General features: G+C 31.2%; 3 pseudogenes; all 3 read left to right on the top strand.

Annotated features, from left to right (window-relative positions):
* Positions 1-7045: 7045 nt before the first annotated feature.
* On the top strand, positions 7046-7179 carry LOC145292551 (U2 spliceosomal RNA; annotated as a pseudogene).
* Positions 7180-7432: 253 nt separating this feature from the next.
* Positions 7433-7566, top strand: LOC145292546 (U2 spliceosomal RNA; annotated as a pseudogene).
* Positions 7567-14384: 6818 nt separating this feature from the next.
* On the top strand, positions 14385-14518 carry LOC145292545 (U2 spliceosomal RNA; annotated as a pseudogene).
* Positions 14519-22583: the final 8065 nt, after the last annotated feature.

The raw sequence follows: 22583 nt of genomic DNA, 5'->3' as shown, positions 1-22583 counted from the left end.
GAGAAGAGAAAGAGGGTGTAAGAGAGAAGAGAAGAGAAAGAGGGTGAGAGAGAGAGAAGAGAAAGAGGGTGAGAGAGAGAGAAGAGAAAGAGGGTGAGAGAGAGAAGAGAAAGAGGGTGAGAGAGAGAAGAGAAAGAGGGTGAGAGAGAGAAGAGAAAGAGGGTGAGAGAGAAGAGAAAGAGGGTGAGAGAGAGAGAGAAGAGAAAGAGGGCGAGAGAGAGAAGAGGAAGAGGGATGGAGAGAGAGAAGAGAAAGAGCGATGGAAAATTACTGTTTTTGTTGGTTTTGAAGCGGCCTCTCCCCCCTTCCAGTTTAAGAGGTAGGAGGTCACGTGGTAATAAAGAAAATGGCTATTTATTTTCTAGCATAAATATAACGATCGTTTTTTTATCGATGAATATTTTTAAGCTGAAATTTTTTTATTCCTTTACATCTTTTCTTGACATTTTTCGTTAAAACTCTCGTATAAATACTATTTTTAACCAGTTAATCACGTTGGAAACATTGACATGAAGTATAATATTATATATAAAGAAGGAGAGTTATTCTTGCAAAACTATCGTTAAGAAAAGTTGTTATTTACAGAAGTGGCCATTACTGGATGTTGACGTCACGTCACGTGACATGACTAAGCGTTTTTTTACGTATAAATATCATTGGATCATTCCAGAAATATGTAATATTAACGTTTAAATGACAGGTGTTTTGCCCCCCCCCCCCTGGCAGAAAACTGATCAGTTCACCCACTTCTAGTGGGCCGTTTGACGTGAAATTTCGATATTTGTCATCCGGGTCATGGAGCTTCAATATGATACCAAATTTGTCAAGTGTGGTTCCGTCTTTCAAAAGTTTTAGCGTTACATACAAACATACAAACATACACACAGACGTTTGGGATTTATATATATAGACTAGCAGGGCTACCCGGCGTTGCTCGGGACCGTATAAACAATGAAAAAACAAAAGCAGATATTGAATATATGTTTTATTCTTAGGGGAGAGGAATCTTTCATCTCTATGTATTATTTGTTTTATCTACCCTAGGACTGGTATTGTTCATGTTTTATCCCTAGCGTAGGTAATTTACAGCATGTATATGAAATTGTTTTACCTTAGGGAGAAGAGAACAGGTAATATACAACATAATGTGTCTATATTACATCCCTGGCAACGCCTAGAAACCAGCTAGAACATGTATTTCAGTCAATCTTTATTACATCCTGGGCTATGCCGGGAAACCAGCTAATCTCTATTTAGTGACTTGACCACCAAAATACCTCCCTAAGTGTGTCCTTTCTTTTGAACTTATTAGATATAGGTATCTAGAAATGTGTATGAAATTTTGTTGAATGCATTGTTCACTATGATTTTCTTATTGTTCTACACAATATCAACTGTAGCGAAATAAAACAGTAAACTTAGTGTAGTGTTAGAATAAAGAGCAAAGGAAAAAATTAGAATCATATTCTGTAATTGCAAATCTAAATTTGCTAGCGTGTACCAGTATTTGCCAGGTTGTGGAAATTTGGAATTTATAACATACTAGCAGGGCTACCCGGCGTTGCTCGGGACCGTATAAACAATGAAAAAACAAAAGCAGATATTGAACATATGTTTGATTCTTAGGGGAGAGGAATCTTTCATCTCTATGTATTATTTGTTTTATCTACCCTAGGACTGATATTGTTCATGTTTTATCCCTAGCATAGGTAATTTACAGCATGTATATGAAATTGTTTTACCTTAGGGAGAAGAGAACAGGTAATATACAACATAATGTGTCTATATTACATCCCTGGCAACGCCTAGAAACCAGCTAGAACATGTATTTCAGTCAATCTTTATTATATCCTGGGCTATGCCGGGAAACCAGCTAATCTCTTTTTAGTGACTTGACCACCAAAATACCTCCCTAAGTGTGTCCTTTCTTTTGAACTTATTAGATATAGGTATCTAGAAATGTGTGTGAAAGTTTGTTGAATGCATTGTTCACTATGATTTTCTTATTGTTCTACACAATATCAACTGTAGCGAAATAACACAGTAAACTTAGTGTAGTGTTAGAATAAAGAGCAAAGGAAAAAATTAGAATCATATTTTGTAATTGCAAATCTAAATTTGCTAGCATGTACCAGTATTTGCCAGGTTGTGGAAATTTGGAACTTATAACATATGTAGTGGCCTTTTCCTAGATACCTATTGCTAAAAATTATACTTTCATTTTGTTAGAAAAATCTCTCTTCAGATGCCCTGCATCATTCAAAATAAAAACAAATATTTTTATAATTGTTTCAGTATATTGCTACACAATGTGAAAGTTTTTAACGTTTGTAAAAAAAATCATGAATGTGCTTATATTGCAAAAAAGAAAATATCAGTGCACAGTATTGAAAGTGTTTGAGATTCAAAAGTCTGTAACATTTCTACTAACTTCATAAGATGTCATGTGAGAAACTGAATTGAATATCAAGACATTATCTGAAGCGTTTTTATTTTGGTGTAACATATGTGTTTACAGTGAACCTTAACTTTTAATAAACAGATTGGTATGCAATGACATAGGCTAAGAATCTTTAAAATATATATAAATTGGAAAAATGTGTGAACAAATGAAAAAAAAATGATCCGCTCCACTTGATGACATCAAGCACAGTAATATTTTAGTGAAGAAAAAATGAAATTGATGTTCAGTGATTAGTTTGGATGAATGAGAAAATGTAATTGTTTGATGCATAAAAATAACTCAGTTGCTGTATTTGATATTAAGCAGCAAAATATAGTGATTTGAATATTTGGGAAAACATCAAACCAGATTATGTAAAAAGAAAAAAAAACGATGAAATTAGAAAATATATATTTTATGTTTATGAGTTCTGCCAATCAAAATTTTGTGGCAGAAATTGGGTGATTACCATGCAATTTTATTTTGGTAAAATTCTTAAATTATTAGAATGTTTATTATAATTTCTAATTAGTGACTTGTTATAATCAAAATCCGCCCTAAAGAGTGTCCTTTCTTTTATTAGGTATCAGAGTAGGTATCAAGATTTCTACTTCTATACAAATGTGATATTTCAGATCTGTACATAAAAAATTTGTTGAATATATAGGTTGAGAATTGTTCTGTGTCGCTCTCTCTCACACACACACGCATTCTCACTTTTATAGATATAATAGATAGATTACTCTAGATATATTTCCATATGTCTGAATACCCTATATACAAATTTTCAAATCTGTAGATAAAAAAAATTGTTGAGTATATAGGTTGAAAATTGTTCTCTCTCTCTCACACACACATTCTCAATTTTAGAGATATAATAGATAGATTATGCTAGATATATTTCCATATGTCTGAATACCCTATATACAAATTTTCTAATCTGTAGATCAAATATTTGTTGAATATATAGATTGAAAATTGTTCTTACTCTCTCTCTCTCTCTCTCTGGCTACCTCACACACACATTCTAACTTTTATAGATATAATAGATAGATTATGCTAGATATATTTCCATATGTGTGAATACCCTATATACAAATTTTCTAATTTGTAGATAAAAAATTTGTAGAGTGCATAGGTTGAGAATTGTTCTCTCTATCTCTCACACACACACATTCTAACTTTTAAAGATATAATAGATTATGCTAGATATATTTCGATATTTCTGAATACCCTATATATAAAAATTTGTTGAATGTATAGGTTGAGAACTGTTCTCTCTCTCTCTCTCTCTCTCTCGCTCACACACACACACATTCTCACTTTTATAGATATAATAGAAAGATTATCCTAGATATATTTCTATTTGTATGAATACTCTATATACACATTTTAAAATCTGTAGATAAAGAATTTGTTGAGTATATGGGTTGAGAATTGTTCTCTCTCTCTCTCTCTCTCTCTCACACACACACACACATTCTCACTTTTATAGATATAATAGATTATGCTAGATATATTTCCATATGTCTGAATACCCTATATACAAATTTTCAAATCTGTAGATAAAAAATTTGTTGAGTATATAGGTTGAGAATTGTTCTCTCTCTCTCTATCACACACATTCTCACTTTTATAGATATAATAGACAGATTATGCCAGATATATTAAAATATGTCTGAATGCCCAATATACAAATTTTGAAATCTGTAGATAAAAAATTTGTTGTATACATAGGTTGACAATTGTCCTCTCTCTCACACACACACACATTCTCACTTTTATACATATAATAGATAGATTATGCTAGATATATTTCTATATGTCTGAACACCCTATATACAAATGTTCAAATCTGTGGATAAAAAATTTGTTGAATGTATAGGTTGAGAATTTTTATCTCTCTCTTTTTCTCTCTCTCTCTCTCGCTATCTCACACACACGCATTCTCACTTTTATAGATAAAATAGATAGATTATGCTAGATATATTTCCATATGTCTGAATACCCTATATACAAAGTTTCAAATCTGTAGATAAAAAATTTGTTGAATATATAGGTTTAGAATTGTTCTCTCTCTCTCTCACACACACATTCTAACTTTTGTAGTTATAATAGATAGATTATGCTAGATATATTTCCATATGTCTGAATACCCTATATACAAATTTTCTAAACTGTAGGTAAAAAATTTGTTGAGTATGTAGGTTAAGAATTGTTCTCTCTCTCTCTCACACACACACACACACACAAGTTCTCACTTTTATAGATATAATAGATAGATTATGCTAGATATATTTCTATATGTCTGCCTACCCTATATACAAATTTCCAAATCTGTGCCCAAACATGTGTGGAATATATAGGTTGAGAATTGTTCTCTCTCTCTCTCTCTCACACATATTCTCACTTTTATAGGTTATATAGGTTGAGAATTTTTTGCTCTTTCCATCACTCACATTCACACTTTTATAGATATAATACATAGATTATGCCAGATATATTTACATATGTCTGAATACCCAATATACACATTTTCAAATCTGTAGATAAAAAATTAGTTGAATATATAGGTTGAGAATTGTTCTCTCTCTCTCTCTTTCTCTCTCTCTCACACACACATTCTCACTTTTATAGATATAATAGATAGATTATGCTAGATATATTTCCATACGTCTGAATACCCTATATCCAAATTTTCTAATATGTAGATAAAAAATTTGTTGAATATATAGGGTGAGAATTTTCCTTCCTCTCTTTCTCTCTCTCTCTTTCTCACACACACACAAGCTGAAAATTGTTCTCTCTCTCTCTCTGACTCTCTCTCTCTCTCTCACACACACACACATGGTCATTTTATAGATATAATAGATAGGTTATGCTAGATATATTTCTATATGTCTGAATACCCTATATACAAATTTTTAAATCTGTAGATAAAAAATTTGTTGAGTATATAGGTTGAGAATTGTTCTTTCTCTCTCTCTCACACACACATTCTCACTTTTATAGATATAATAGATTATGCTAGATATATTTCCAAATGTCTGAATACCCTATATACAAATTTTCAAATCTGTAGATACAAAATTTGTTGAGTATATAGGTTGAGAATTGTTCTCTCTCTCTCTCTCTCTCTCACTCACTCACTCACTCACTCACTCACACACACACACACACATTCTACCTTTTATAGATATAATAGATTATGCTAGATATATTTCCATATGTCTGAATACCCTGTATACAAATTTTCAGATCTGTACATAAAAATTAGTTGAATATATAGGTTGAGAATTGTTCTCTCTCTCTCTCTTCTCTCTCTCTCTTTCACACACATTCTCACTTTTCTAGATATAATAGATAGATTATGCTAGATATATTTCCATATGTCTGAATACCCTATATACAAAATTTCTAATCGGTAGATAAAAAATTTGTTGAATATATAGGGTGAGAATTGTACTTACTCTCTCTCTCTCTCTCTCACGCACACATTCTCACTTTTATGGATATAATAGATAGATTATGCTGGATATATTTCCATATGTCTGAATACCCTATATACAAATGGTCAAATCTGTAGATAACAAATTTATTGAATAGATAGGTTGAGAATTGTTCTCTCTCTCTCTCGCAACCTTACACACACAACCACACGCAAACATTCTGACTTTTATAGATATAATAGATCGATTATGCTAGATATATTTCCATATGTCTGAATACCCAATATACAAATTTTCAAATCTGTAGGTAAAAAATTTGTTGAATATATAGGTTGAGAATTGTTCTCTCTCTCTCACACACTCACATTCTCACTTTTATAGATATAATGTATAGATTATGCTAGATATATTTCTATATGTCTGAATACCCTATATACAAAGTTTAAAATCCGTAGATAAAAATACGTTGAGTATATAGGTTGAGAATTGTTCTCTCTCTCTCTTACGCACACACACACACACACACACACACACACACACACACACACACACACACACACACACACACACACACATTTTCACTTTTATAGATATAATAGATAGATTATGCTAGATATATTTCCATATGTCTGAATACCCTATATACAAACTTTCAAATCTGTAGATAAAAAATTTGTTGAGTATATAGGTTGAGAATTGTTCTCTCTCTCTCACACGAAACTGTGCGCTCGGCTTCTTCCCCCCCCTTCCCACCCCAAATGCTTGGGAAACTGTGCACTGTTTTTGTTGGTTTTCAAGCTGCCTCTTCCCCCCCCCCACACACACACAGTTTAACAGTAGTAGGAGGTCAAGAGAAAGAGGGTGAGAGAGAGAGAAGAGTAAGTTGGTGAGAGAGAGAGAAAAGAGAAAGAGGGTGTTGGTTTTATATTTTTATTATCGTCTAATATTTTGAAAGCTGAATTTCTAATAAAATGTGCATCTATAGGAGATAATGCCTGGGAATGTGTTCCCCCCCCCACAGTTTAACAGTGGTGTGACGTCAAGAGAAAGAGGGTGAGAGAGAGGGAAGAGTAAGTGGGTGAGAGAGAGAAAGAGAGAGAAAAAAAAAGAAAGACGATGTTGGTTTTGTGAAAAAAGTTGTTATTTACAATTGTTCGCATTCTTGGCCTTTTGGTCAAGATCAAAGTGTAGTATCTGTTCTTCAGATGCTGCACTTCTATTTCTTGTTCTCTTTCGGTGGAGGAGAAATCCTCCACGACTGAGACAATTTTTATTTTTGTACCTTTTCTCCACGTTAAAAAACGTGGTTTTATATTTTTATTATCGTCTAATATTTTGAAAGCTGAATTTCTAATAAAATGTGCATCTATAGGAGATAATGCCTGGGAATGTGTTCCCCCCCCCACAGTTTAACAGTGGTGTGACGTCAAGAGAAAGAGGGTGAGAGAGAGGGAAGAGTAAGTGGGTGAGAGAGAGAAAGAGAGAGAGAAAAAAAGAAAGACGGTGTTGGTTTTGTGAAAAAAGTTGTTATTTACAATTGTTCGCATTCTTGGCCTTTTGGTCAAGATCAAAGTGTAGTATCTGTTCTTCAGATGCTGCACTTCTATTTCTTGTTCTCTTTCGGTGGAGGAGAAATCCTCCACGACTGAGACAATTTTTATTTTTGTACCTTTTCTCCACGTTAAAAAACGACCCTGGTGTCTAACTCTGTCCCGTGGGGAGGCATAGTAAATAGGTACAATTGTTCGCCATTAGTGGATGTTGACGTCACGTCACGTGACATGACTAAGCGTTTTTTTTTTTTAGTATGAATAACATTTTTTGTTTTAATTATAAAGTCTACACTTAATTTTATAGAAAATGATGTATATATAATAGAAAAAAAAAATTACTGGTTTTGTTGGATTCAAGTGGATCCCCCCCCTCCAGTTTAAGAGATAGCAGGTCACGTGGTAATATACAAAATGGCTAGCGTAAATATAAAGATCGGTTTTTTTATCGACGAATATTTTGAAAGCTGAATTTTTTTTTATTCCTGTACATTTTTTCCTGATATTTTTCGTTAAAACTCTTGTATAAATACTATTTTTAACCAGTTAAATACGTTGGAGACATTGTCATGGAGTTTAATAATCTCTAGAACAAAGCAGAAGAGAAATTACAAAAGTATCGGTAAAACAAAGTGTTTGTTTACATTTGTTCGCCATTACTGGATGTTGACGTCACGTCACGTGACATGACTAAGCGTTTTTGGATTATGTAATATTAACATTAAAATGACAGGTTTTTTTTGGGGCCCCCCTAGGAGAGAAATGATCAGTTCACCCCCTTTTAATGGTCCGTTTGGTGTGGAATTTCGATATTTGTCATGCGGGTGATCAAGGTTCAATATGATACATAATTTGTCAACTTTGGTTGTGTCTGTCAAAAGTTTGAGCTGACGTCACGTCACGTGACACGTATTGAATAACGTTAAAATGACAGGTTTTTTGGGGGGCCCCCCTAGGAGAAAAACGATCAGTTGACCCCTTTCTACTGGTCCGTTTGACGTGAAATTTCGATATTTGTCAACCGGGTGATCAAGGTGCAATATGATACCAAATTTGTCAACTCTGGTTCCGTCTTTCAAAAGTTTTAGCGTTACAAACAAACATACATACATACATACATACACACCGATTTTTGCCTTTTATATATATAGACTAGCAGGGCTACCCGGCGTTGCTCGGGACCGTATAAACAATGAAAAAACAAAAGCAGATATTGAACATATGTTTGATTCTTAGGGGAGAGGAATCTTTCATCTCTATGTATTATTTGTTTTATCTACCCTAGGACTGATATTGTTCATGTTTTATCCCTAGCATAGGTAATTTACAGCATGTATATGAAATTGTTTTACCTTAGGGAGAAGAGAACAGGTAATATACAACATAATGTGTCTATATTACATCCCTGGCAACGCCTAGAAACCAGCTAGAACATGTATTTCAGTCAATCTTTATTATATCCTGGGCTATGCCGGGAAACCAGCTAATCTCTTTTTAGTGACTTGACCACCAAAATACCTCCCTAAGTGTGTCCTTTCTTTTGAACTTATTAGATATAGGTATCTAGAAATGTGTGTGAAATTTTGTTGAATGCATTGTTCACTATGATTTTCTTATTGTTCTACACAATATCAACTGTAGCGAAATAACACAGTAAACTTAGTGTAGTGTTAGAATAAAGAGCAAAGGAAAAAATTAGAATCATATTTTGTAATTGCAAATCTAAATTTGCTAGCATGTACCAGTATTTGCCAGGTTGTGGAAATTTGGAACTTATAACATATGTAGTGGCCTTTTCCTAGATACCTATTGCTAAAAATTATACTTTCATTTTGTTAGAAAAATCTCTCTTCAGATGCCCTGCATCATTCAAAATAAAAACAAATATTTTTATAATTGTTTCAGTATATTGCTACACAATGTGAAAGTTTTTAACGTTTGTAAAAAAAATCATGAATGTGCTTATATTGCAAAAAAGAAAATATCAGTGCACAGTATTGAAAGTGTTTGAGATTCAAAAGTCTGTAACATTTCTACTAACTTCATAAGATGTCATGTGAGAAACTGAATTGAATATCAAGACATTATCTGAAGCGTTTTTATTTTGGTGTAACATATGTGTTTACAGTGAACCTTAACTTTTAATAAACAGATTGGTATGCAATGACATAGGCTAAGAATCTTTAAAATATATATAAATTGGAAAAATGTGTGAACAAATGAAAAAAAAATGATCCGCTCCACTTGATGACATCAAGCACAGTAATATTTTAGTGAAGAAAATATGAAATTGATGTTCAGTGATTAGTTTGGATGAATGAGAAAATGTAATTGTTTGATGCATAAAAATAACTCAGTTGCTGTATTTGATATTAAGCAGCAAAATATAGTGATTTGAATATTTGGGAAAACATCAAACCAGATTATGTAAAAAGAAAAAAAAAAGATGAAATTAGAAAATATATATTTTATGTTTATGAGTTCTGCCAATCAAAATTTTGTGGCAGAAATTGGGTGATTACCATGCAATTTTATTTTGGTAAAATTCTTAAATTATTAGAATGTTTATTATAATTTCTAATTAGTGACTTGTTATAATCAAAATCCGCCCTAAAGAGTGTCCTTTCTTTTATTAGGTATCAGAGTAGGTATCAAGATTTCTACTTCTATACAAATGTGATATTTCAGATCTGTACATAAAAAATTTGTTGAATATATAGGTTGAGAATTGTTCTGTGTCGCTCTCTCTCACACACACACACGCATTCTCACTTTTATAGATATAATAGATAGATTACTCTAGATATATTTCCATATGTCTGAATACCCTATATACAAATTTTCAAATCTGTAGATAAAAAAATTTGTTGAGTATATAGGTTGAAAATTGTTCTCTCTCTCTCTCTCACACACACATTCTCAATTTTAGAGATATAATAGATAGATTATGCTAGATATATTTCCATATGTCTGAATACCCTATATACAAATTTTCTAATCTGTAGATCAAATATTTGTTGAATATATAGGTTGAAAATTGTTCTTACTCTCTCTCTCTCTCTCTCTGGCTACCTCACACACACATTCTAACTTTTATAGATATAATAGATAGATTATGCTAGATATATTTCCATATGTGTGAATACCCTATATACAAATTTTCTAATTTGTAGATAAAAAATTTGTAGAGTGCATAGGTTGAGAATTGTTCTCTCTATCTCTCACACACACACATTCTAACTTTTAAAGATATAATAGATTATGCTAGATATATTTCGATATTTCTGAATACCCTATATATAAAAATTTGTTGAATGTATAGGTTGAGAACTGTTCTCTCTCTCTCTCTCTCTCTCTCTCGCTCACACACACACATTCTCACTTTTATAGATATAATAGAAAGATTATCCTAGATATATTTCTATTTGTATGAATACTCTATATACAAATTTTAAAATCTGTAGATAAAGAATTTGTTGAGTATATGGGTTGAGAATTGTTCTCTCTCTCTCTCTCTCTCTCACACACACACACACATTCTCACTTTTATAGATATAATAGATTATGCTAGATATATTTCCATATGTCTGAATACCCTATATACAAATTTTCAAATCTGTAGATAAAAAATTTGTTGAGTATATAGGTTGAGAATTGTTCTCTCTCTCTCTATCACACACATTCTCACTTTTATAGATATAATAGACAGATTATGCCAGATATATTAAAATATGTCTGAATGCCCAATATACAAATTTTGAAATCTGTAGATAAAAAATTTGTTGTATACATAGGTTGACAATTGTCCTCTCTCTCACACACACACACATTCTCACTTTTATACATATAATAGATAGATTATGCTAGATATATTTCTATATGTCTGAACACCCTATATACAAATGTTCAAATCTGTGGATAAAAAATTTGTTGAATGTATAGGTTGAGAATTTTTATCTCTCTCTTTTTCTCTCTCTCTCTCTCGCTATCTCACACACACGCATTCTCACTTTTATAGATAAAATAGATAGATTATGCTAGATATATTTCCATATGTCTGAATACCCTATATACAAAGTTTCAAATCTGTAGATAAAAAATTTGTTGAATATATAGGTTTAGAATTGTTCTCTCTCTCTCTCACACACACATTCTAACTTTTGTAGTTATAATAGATAGATTATGCTAGATATATTTCCATATGTCTGAATACCCTATATACAAATTTTCTAAACTGTAGGTAAAAAATTTGTTGAGTATGTAGGTTAAGAATTGTTCTCTCTCTCTCTCACACACACACACACACACAAGTTCTCACTTTTATAGATATAATAGATAGATTATGCTAGATATATTTCTATATGTCTGCCTACCCTATATACAAATTTCCAAATCTGTGCCCAAAAATGTGTGGAATATATAGGTTGAGAATTGTTCTCTCTCTCTCTCTCTCACACATATTCTCACTTTTATAGGTTATATAGGTTGAGAATTTTTTGCTCTTTCCATCACTCACATTCACACTTTTATAGATATAATACATAGATTATGCCAGATATATTTACATATGTCTGAATACCCAATATACACATTTTCAAATCTGTAGATAAAAAATTAGTTGAATATATAGGTTGAGAATTGTTCTCTCTCTCTCTCTCTTTCTCTCTCTCTCACACACACATTCTCACTTTTATAGATATAATAGATAGATTATGCTAGATATATTTCCATACGTCTGAATACCCTATATCCAAATTTTCTAATATGTAGATAAAAAATTTGTTGAATATATAGGGTGAGAATTTTCCTTCCTCTCTTTCTCTCTCTCTCTTTCTCACACACACACAAGCTGAAAATTGTTCTCTCTCTCTCTCTGACTCTCTCTCTCTCTCACACACACACACATGGTCATTTTATAGATATAATAGATAGGTTATGCTAGATATATTTCTATATGTCTGAATACCCTATATACAAATTTTTAAATCTGTAGATAAAAAATTTGTTGAGTATATAGGTTGAGAATTGTTCTTTCTCTCTCTCTCACACACACATTCTCACTTTTATAGATATAATAGATTATGCTAGATATATTTCCAAATGTCTGAATACCCTATATACAAATTTTCAAATCTGTAAAGATAGAATTTGTTGAATATATAGGTTGAGAATTGTTCTCTCTCTCTCTCTTTCACACACATTCTCACTTTTATAGATATAATAGATAGATTATGCTAGATATATTTCCTTATGTCTGAATACCCTATATACAAATTATCAAATCTGTAGATACAAAATTTGTTGAGTATATAGGTTGAGAATTGTTCTCTCTCTCTCTCTCACTCACTCACTCACTCACTCACTCACACACACACACACACATTCTACCTTTTATAGATATAATAGATTATGCTAGATATATTTCCATATGTCTGAATACCCTGTATACAAATTTTCAGATCTGTACATAAAAATTAGTTGAATATATAGGTTGAGAATTGTTCTCTCTCTCTCTTCTCTCTCTCTCTTTCACACACATTCTCACTTTTCTAGATATAATAGATAGATTATGCTAGATATATTTCCATATGTCTGAATACCCTATATACAAATTTTCTAATCGGTAGATAAAAAATTTGTTGAATATATAGGGTGAGAATTGTACTTACTCTCTCTCTCTCTCTCTCTCTCTCACGCACACATTCTCACTTTTATGGATATAATAGATAGATTATGCTGGATATATTTCCATATGTCTGAATACCCTATATACAAATGGTCAAATCTGTAGATAACAAATTTATTGAATAGATAGGTTGAGAATTGTTCTCTCTCTCTCTCTCGCAACCTTACACACACAACCACACGCAAACATTCTGACTTTTATAGATATAATAGATCGATTATGCTAGATATATTTCCATATGTCTGAATACCCAATATACAAATTTTCAAATCTGTAGGTAAAAAATTTGTTGAATATATAGGTTGAGAATTGTTCTCTCTCTCTCACACACTCACATTCTCACTTTTATAGATATAATGTATAGATTATGCTAGATATATTTCTATATGTCTGAATACCCTATATACAAAGTTTAAAATCCGTAGATAAAAATACGTTGAGTATATAGGTTGAGAATTGTTCTCTCTCTCTCTTACGCACACACACACACACACACACACACACACACATTTTCACTTTTATAGATATAATAGATAGATTATGCTAGATATATTTCCATATGTCTGAATACCCTATATACAAATTTTCAAATCTGTAGATAAAAAATGTATTGAATATATAGGTTGAGAATTGTTGTCTCTCTCTCTCTCTCTCTCTGGCTACCTCACACACACACACATTTTCACTTTTATAGATATAATAGATAGATTATGCTAGATATATTTCCATATGTCTGAATACCCTATATACAAACTTTCAAATCTGTAGATAAAAAATTTGTTGAGTATATAGGTTGAGAATTGTTCTCTCTCTCTCACACGAAACTGTGCGCTCGGCTTCTTCCCCCCCTTCCCACCCCAAATGCTTGGGAAACTGTGCACTGTTTTTGTTGGTTTTCAAGCTGCCTCTTCCCCCCCACACACACACACACAGTTTAACAGTAGTAGGAGGTCAAGAGAAAGAGGGTGAGAGAGAGAGAAGAGTAAGTTGGTGAGAGAGAGAGAAAAGAGAAAGAGGGTGTTGGTTTTATATTTTTATTATCGTCTAATATTTTGAAAGCTGAATTTCTAATAAAATGTGCATCTATAGGAGATAATGCCTGGGAATGTGTTCCCCCCCCACAGTTTAACAGTGGTGTGACGTCAAGAGAAAGAGGGTGAGAGAGAGGGAAGAGTAAGTGGGTGAGAGAGAGAAAGAGAGAGAAAAAAAAAGAAAGACGGTGTTGGTTTTGTGAAAAAAGTTGTTATTTACAATTGTTCGCATTCTTGGCCTTTTGGTCAAGATCAAAGTGTAGTATCTGTTCTTCAGATGCTGCACTTCTATTTCTTGTTCTCTTTCGGTGGAGGAGAAATCCTCCACGACTGAGACAATTTTTATTTTTGTACCTTTTCTCCACGTTAAAAAACGACCCTGGTGTCTAACTCTGTCCCGTGGGGAGGCATAGTAAATAGGTACAATTGTTCGCCATTAGTGGATGTTGACGTCACGTCACGTGACATGACTAAGCGTTTTTTTTTTTTAGTATGAATAACATTTTTTGTTTTAATTATAAAGTCTACACTTAATTTTATAGAAAATGATGTATATATAATAGAAAAAAAAAATTACTGGTTTTGTTGGATTCAAGTGGATCCCCCCCCCTCCAGTTTAAGAGATAGCAGGTCACGTGGTAATATACAAAATGGCTAGCGTAAATATAAAGATCGGTTTTTTTATCGACGAATATTTTGAAAGCTGAATTTTTTTTTATTCCTGTACATTTTTTCCTGATATTTTTCGTTAAAACTCTTGTATAAATACTATTTTTAACCAGTTGAATACGTTGGAGACATTGTCATGGAGTTTAATAATCTCTAGAACAAAGCAGAAGAGAAATTACAAAAGTATCGGTAAAACAAAGTGTTTGTTTACATTTGTTCGCCATTACTGGATGTTGACGTCACGTCACGTGACATGACTAAGCGTTTTTGGATTATGTAATATTAACATTAAAATGACAGGTTTTTTTGGGGGCCCCCCTAGGAGAGAAATGATCAGTTCACCCCCTTTTAATGGTCCGTTTGGTGTGGAATTTCGATATTTGTCATGCGGGTGATCAAGGTTCAATATGATACATAATTTGTCAACTTTGGTTGTGTCTGTCAAAAGTTTGAGCTGACGTCACGTCACGTGACACGTATTGAATAACGTTAAAATGACAGGTTTTTTGGGGGGCCCCCCTAGGAGAAAAACGATCAGTTGACCCCTTTCTACTGGTCCGTTTGACGTGAAATTTCGATATTTGTCATCCGGGTGATCAAGGTGCAATATGATACCAAATTTGTCAACTCTGGTTCCGTCTTTCAAAAGTTTTAGCGTTACAAACAAACATACATACATACATACATACATACATACATACATACACGCCGATTTTTGCCTTTTATATATATAGATGTAGTGGCCTTTTCCTAGATACCTATTGCTAAAAATTATACTTTCATTTTGTTAGAAACATCTCTCTCCGGATGCCCTGCATCATCCAAAATAAAAACAAATATTTTTATAATTGTTTCAGTACATTGCTACACAATGTGAAATTTGTTGACGTTTGTAAAAAAAAAAAATCATGAATGTGCTTATATTCCAAAAAAGAAAATATCAGTGCTCAGTATTGAAAATGTTTGAGATTCAAAAGTCTGTAACATTTCTACTAACTTCATAAGATGTCATGTGAGAAACTGAATTGAATATCAAGACATTATCTGAAGCGTTTTTATTTTGGTGTAACATATGTGTTTACAGTGAACCTTAACTTTTAATAAACAGCTTGGTATGCAATGACATAGGCTAAGAATCTTAGACAAAATATATATAAATTGGAAAAATGTGTGAACAAATGAAAAAAAAAATGATCTGCTCCACTTGATGACATCAAGCACAGTAATATTTTAGCGAAGAAACTATGAAATTGATGTTCAGTGATTAGTTTGGATGAATGAGAAAATGTAATTGTTTGATGCATAAAAAATAACTCATTTGCTGTATTTGATATTAAGCAGCAAAATATAGTGATTTGAATATTTAGGAAAACATCAAACCAGATTATGTAAAAAAAAAAAAAAAAAAAAAAAAAAGATGAAATTAGAAAATATATATTTTCTGTTTATGAGTTTTGCCAATCAAAATTTTGTGGCAGAAATTGGGTGATTACCATGTAATTTTATTTTTGTTAAAATTCTTAAATTATTTGAATGTTTATTATAATTTCTAATTAGTGACTTGTTATCATCAAAATCCGCCCCAAAGAGTGTCCTTTCTTTTATTAGGTATCAGAATAGGTATTTCTATCTATATTAGCACTTATCAAGGCTAATAGGCAACTCGAGGATGAGAGTTCAAACGCGCACAGTAGTCAAATTTGGGAAAGAGGATGGAACAACTTTCTCTTCTGCCTCTCTCTCACCCTGTTTCTCTTCTCTCTATATTAGCACTTATCAAGTCCATTGAAAACAAATCGTTGGTCAAAGAAATATAATGAAAATTCTCAGAGTGAAAAAAAAAATGGGATTTTTACAAATCTGGTTTCCAAGTAATAGGAAACATGTACAGCTTCATTTTAACGACAAAATGTAAACTGTACTAATTGTAATGAGAATGTTGAAGGAAATTGGCAAAAAATTGTTAGTCAAATGTTGATCAAATATTATAAGTTTGTGTGATATGCATGAAACGTTTAGAATATGATCTGCTCTCATGCTGAAAGCAAGTAGAGAAACATTGTGAAAAAATGATGTAAAGCTAAGCTAAGCAAACGACCAGTGAATGGAAATGTTTATTATAATGTATCAAGATGAACATATTATCATGAAAAAGCAAATCGAAATAGTGATAGTTATTTGGTGCTTATACGAAACAGGTATCAAGTATTGTCACCAGTGATTTTATTGATGTTAACAGTGCATGTCACTAAAAAATAATGATGGTAGCGAAATTAAGTTTTGTTAATTCTACCCAATATAAAATATATACGCAAAACAAAGTAAACAAAGTTACGGGTTAGTTAATGATAAGTTTAGGTTCGAGAAATAAGCAAAGGAAAAGAAAAAAAAAAGGTACATGTGTTTATATTGTGTAAAATGTTAGTCTGTAAATATTTCAAACTATCAACACTGGTATGTGTAAATCCTAGATACCTATTGTCATAAAGTACCACTTCTTGTTTGATATATCACTCTACATGTTCCCTGCAGCATCCCAGAGAGGTAAATGAGTGTCCACAAAATGAAATAAAACATAGTACTGGAAATAAAATAAAATAAGAATATGTCTGAAAAGAAATAAATGCTGTTTACTATATAAAAAGTTGTTTTCAAGTGTCAAATGGAATTGAATCTTATACAATGTTGGTGGATTATGAAATTGCATGAATGAAATAACATTGGAGAAATAAGAAAAAAGTTTATATATACAATATTTACAAATGTAAGATAAAAGGTGAAGAAGGGCCAAATCCGAGATCTATAAATCGTAAATTTTCAAAGTGAAAACAGTTATTTTTTTTTTTTTTTAGATCTGCTTTCCAAGTAATAGTAACCATGTACAGCTTCATTTTAAATGAAAACTGTACTAATGATAATGTTCATGGTGAAAGGAAATTGGAAAAAAATTAAAAATGTCAGAGGTAAAATGTTTGTGTGGTATGCATGAAACACGTGTAGAAAATGATCTCATGCTGAAAGTAAGAGAAACATAGCTAAAAAATTATGTAAACGCAATAGTAAAATCCTCATTTTTAGGAACATAGTGTGGGGTATGTTGTTTGTTTCAATTGAGAAAGGAAAGTTTAATTTTTAGAATTGGATGTTATAGATCACAAGTTTTATTACAATAAACATTGTGTTCTCTAATTATCAACCAAGTATATTTATTGATAAAAAAAGAAAAGTAATGGAAATGTTTATTATAATTTATCAATATTAAATTGTTATCATGAAAAACCAATGGAAAGCGTGTTGGTTATTTCGTGTTCATAAGAAAAAACATCATGGGTTGTCACCAGTGATTTTATGTATGCTAACATTTCGCTGCAAATGTGGTAGCTAAATGTCTTTTAGGTTATTCTACACAAAATAAAATATATACACAAAACAAAGTAAAAGAAATGTCAGGGTTAGTTAATGATAAGCTTAGTACCAAGAAATAAGCACAGAATAAGGAAAAGAAAGATACATTTGTTGATATTGTGTCGATTGGTGAATTTGTTGGTTCATTTTGTTTTATGACATATCAACACTATATCAGGTTATTTCATGCCCAATCTAGTGACATTTTTTTTTCCTAGAATATATTTGTTTATTTAATGTTGGTTTCTATTTAACTCATAATTGGTAAATTTATTTTAATAACATAAAAACATACCTCGACTCTAAAAATGGGTTGTCTGAAAATATCAAATAAATTGGTAACGTAGAAATATGGTTTTATTCTTTTAGAACGAACCAACAGTTACATTTATATATATATATATATATATATATATATATATATATATATATATATATATATATATATATATATATAAGTTTGGTGGTTAAATTTTAAATTCTGAAAAATAACATATGGAAACACATATTCGAATTTAGAATCTATTGTTTAACAAAAGCAATATATAGAAGGGGTTGTGTTAATTTCCTTAATCCATGGATTTTCAATAATAGCTCATATCATCAGATAAAGTGAAATGCGGTTAGCAAAATGTTCAGCTGTGAATGGACGCTTATTTTGCTTTTCAGCACAATTATTGAAACTAGTTTTTTGAGTGGTTGTGGATAATTATATGGAAAAAATTATACGAAGAGAGAAGTTGATACAACCTGGGCAGTCCACGCTTATATATATATATATATATATATATATATATATATATATATATATATATATATATATATATGTGTATGTGTGTGTGTGTGTGTGTGTGTGCGTGTGTATCCATCTACTAGTTGTCGATACCAAGGATAGACAGGGTTTTTGTATCAATCAATAATCCAAATTGAAAGGAAAAAAACTCTTGTAAACTATTCATTCTATACGATAAATTGAATACAGATTGCTGTTTTAGATGGAGATAAAGGAAACATAAATTTGCAAACAGTATTAAAATGCATAAATAACCATAGTGGATATGACAGGGTTTGAAATCATCATAGCTAATTCTACTGTCTGCGACAATATCGATTAGCCAATTATTTCTAGAACCTGTCAGTTTCAGCAACAAAAGAAAATAAGTAAAACCTGCAAATTTAATACAAAACTGCACAGATGTTCAGAAAGATAATGATTCTATCGAAACAAACGATTGATTGGTATTGTTCAATAAATGTAAAGTGCAGAAACGAAACCGTGAATCGATACATTTAGACTATAACAAGTAATTAAATACATGATGTATGGAAAAGAAACTAAAATAAAATATACGAAAATCGATTGAGTTTTTGAATTTTGACAAAGATATATAAATTTCTACTGTACACTCTTTAACCCTTATCCTTGAGTGGCTTCTTGGCCTTGATAATGAGTTGATACCTATGAAAAAAAAAGAAAAAGTCCAATGTGAACAAGTTCTAATTGAATCGTCCCCCTAAGTAATCCAAGTTTGAAAATTCCCACTGTTTACTATGCTAAAATCACAATGACTAATGTATACCTATTAACCCTTATCCTCGAGTGGCCTCTGGGCCTTGATAAGTGGCGACACCCTTGTAAAAAAAAAATAAAAATAAAAGTGAAATATAAGAAAAATATAATTTAAAAAATATACGTGAAAAATGACTGAAGCTAAAAAATATGAAACGTAAAATAAAAAAAAATATATTTCAAACTGAAAGAAAAAAACAACTAAAAATTAAAATAAACCTTTTTTTTTAGATGAGCATAAAAATGAGAGTTTGTCCCCAGTGAAGCTGAGTAATATAAAAGTATAGCTCTAGTATTGCACTATTGAGCTATCTACATGAATTTTGTGCAATTAATATTCATATTTGAATACAAAATTGGAAAAAAATATTTCAATAATATGTATGTATCCCCCCACACACACATATACTGTATAATTGATATATATATATATATATATATATATATATATATATATATATATATATATATATATATATACCAATTATGCAGTAGATAAGAAATGCTTACTAGACAAAAGCAAATATAAACTTCAATCTAATATAAATATTAATATTTATAAATTAATCCCAACCAAATAAAAAAAAAACTCAATACGACAATAGGAAGTAGAGTTTAATACAAGAAGCATAAATGAAAACTGTAAACGAAAATTTACATGTAAAATTTATTTTCCGACGGAATACCTCAAAGATGATCAATAAATCCTTATTCCGTCGGGTTTAAAAGAATGTAAAATTCTTTTCTTCAGAGAAAAGAAATATGTTCGCAAATTCATGGATATTATAACAAAGTTAAAAAAATTGCTGGATTTAGTATGAAACGACATTATATGATGACTGTTTATAAATATGAATAAAAATGAAAAACAAACCGAAGGTAATTCCAGAGTATAATGAAGTCTTTGGTGAAATAAAGAAACGAAGAAAGTTGTTATATATATATATATATATATATATATATATATATATATATATATATATATATATATATATATGTATATGTATATATATATATATATATATATATATATATATATATTTATAATGTTGTTAATTTTTCTATCATTGATTTCATTACAATTGCCCGATTGCATTCTTATCTCTGATCCCTTCTGGGAAAATATTCACAGAAATTACTCGCCAAACTAACACAATTATAAAGAAATTTCGCTTTAAAAATAATACACGGAAAAACCTTAGGGCCCCCTTTCGTCAACCAGCTCATCAGTACTTAATCTTTAGTATAGTACAGAAATACAAAAAAAAAACAAAAACGAATTAAATCATCTCGAAAATTCTAATGCTTGGAGGTATACGAGTAAAAAGAAAAACAAAAACAAAAAAAAAAACGAATATACATTCGTGTAAAATAATATATATATATATATATATATATATATATATATATATATATATATATATATATACAATTATATAAAATGCATGTACAAGTAAAATGGAGGGAGTATGAGAATCATTAAAATATATATCCGAGCAGGTTAAATGATTTAATAAATTCCTTTTGCCGGCAAGGAGGGAGCCTACGTAAAATAACCAAGACTGACTCCAAAACCTTTACATAAGTTTTAGACCCAGCCCGGTGTATAATTCTAAAACAGTTAATTTTAGATACATTAGCACAAGCTGGATTTTCAATTAGGTGTTGTAAGGTACAAGAAGGTTGAGAAGGTCATGGCTTGTCCTTTTCTATTTATAAGCAATGCCTTGTAATGACTGTAGCAATGAATGTATTTGTAAAATTTAGCATTCGCTAAAAGTAATTTATGAGCACAACAGATTTCCTAAAGTAACTAATACTAAAATACTATAGTCTCACACATGCTAATTTTAAACCAGAAATGTAATTTCTAGAAACCTTCTATAATAAAACTACCAGATATCTAGCTAAGCCGCCTTTGGGACTTTTTTTTCTACAACTATTGCTCAAATTTTATGTAAATCGACCAGGTCTGTATTCTGCTCTATAGAGTTTCTGACTTTATAGATACAACATCTCTTTAGATATAAAAGCTCAGATACAAGTATTTGATTAGTTTATGCATATGCCACAATTGTGTGCAGGAAAATATTACTTGATTTGTCGTAGGGACGTTACAGGAACGGTTATGTCATGGTATGGCAACAAACTCCACAGGTTTTAAACACGATGAAACGATAGGCACATTGATACGAAAGTTCGTTGATGTTACATTAAGGATGGATCACTAAGGTTGATTTGGCGTGTGTTATCTCTGGTGGTGGGACATTTTTCTTATAAAAATAGAATTCCATTTATTTTAACATTAAAAAGGAACATTTTCAATTCGACCCAAAGTGTGCGTCGCCATCTGCGATCACGGCTCAAAGTGCTATACGTCAGTGTTCGACGATGTTCACAGCGAAACTCTTTAATACAATACAATTATTCTTTCATTAAAAGAGAGAGAGAAAAGAGGTGATAAGAAAAGAGAGAAAAATGAAATAAAGGGAGAAAGAGAAACATGCACCGACGCTACAAACGAAGCCACTGAAATATTGTTATTGATTAACAAAATCTGGTGTCAGCATGCAGTCAAATACAAATAGACAAAAATTCATAGAAGCTAAACATTATTATAAGTGAAATAGCCGCAGCCAAGAGAAGAAATACCGAAACGAGAAAAATGCACATTGCAACGTGTATACCTAATCTACTGAGGCAGTTATTGTTCTCTTTAAACTCTATAAAGATGCCTTACTGAGTCTTGCTTTTCTGTACGCTAGAAAATTGCCTTTGTG

This window comes from Euprymna scolopes, chromosome 13, assembly GCF_053919585.1.
Source record: "Euprymna scolopes isolate OS-2025 chromosome 13, ASM5391958v1, whole genome shotgun sequence".
Lineage (NCBI taxonomy): Eukaryota > Metazoa > Mollusca > Cephalopoda > Sepiida > Sepiolidae > Euprymna > Euprymna scolopes.
This window is presented reverse-complemented; position numbering and strand designations above follow the sequence as displayed.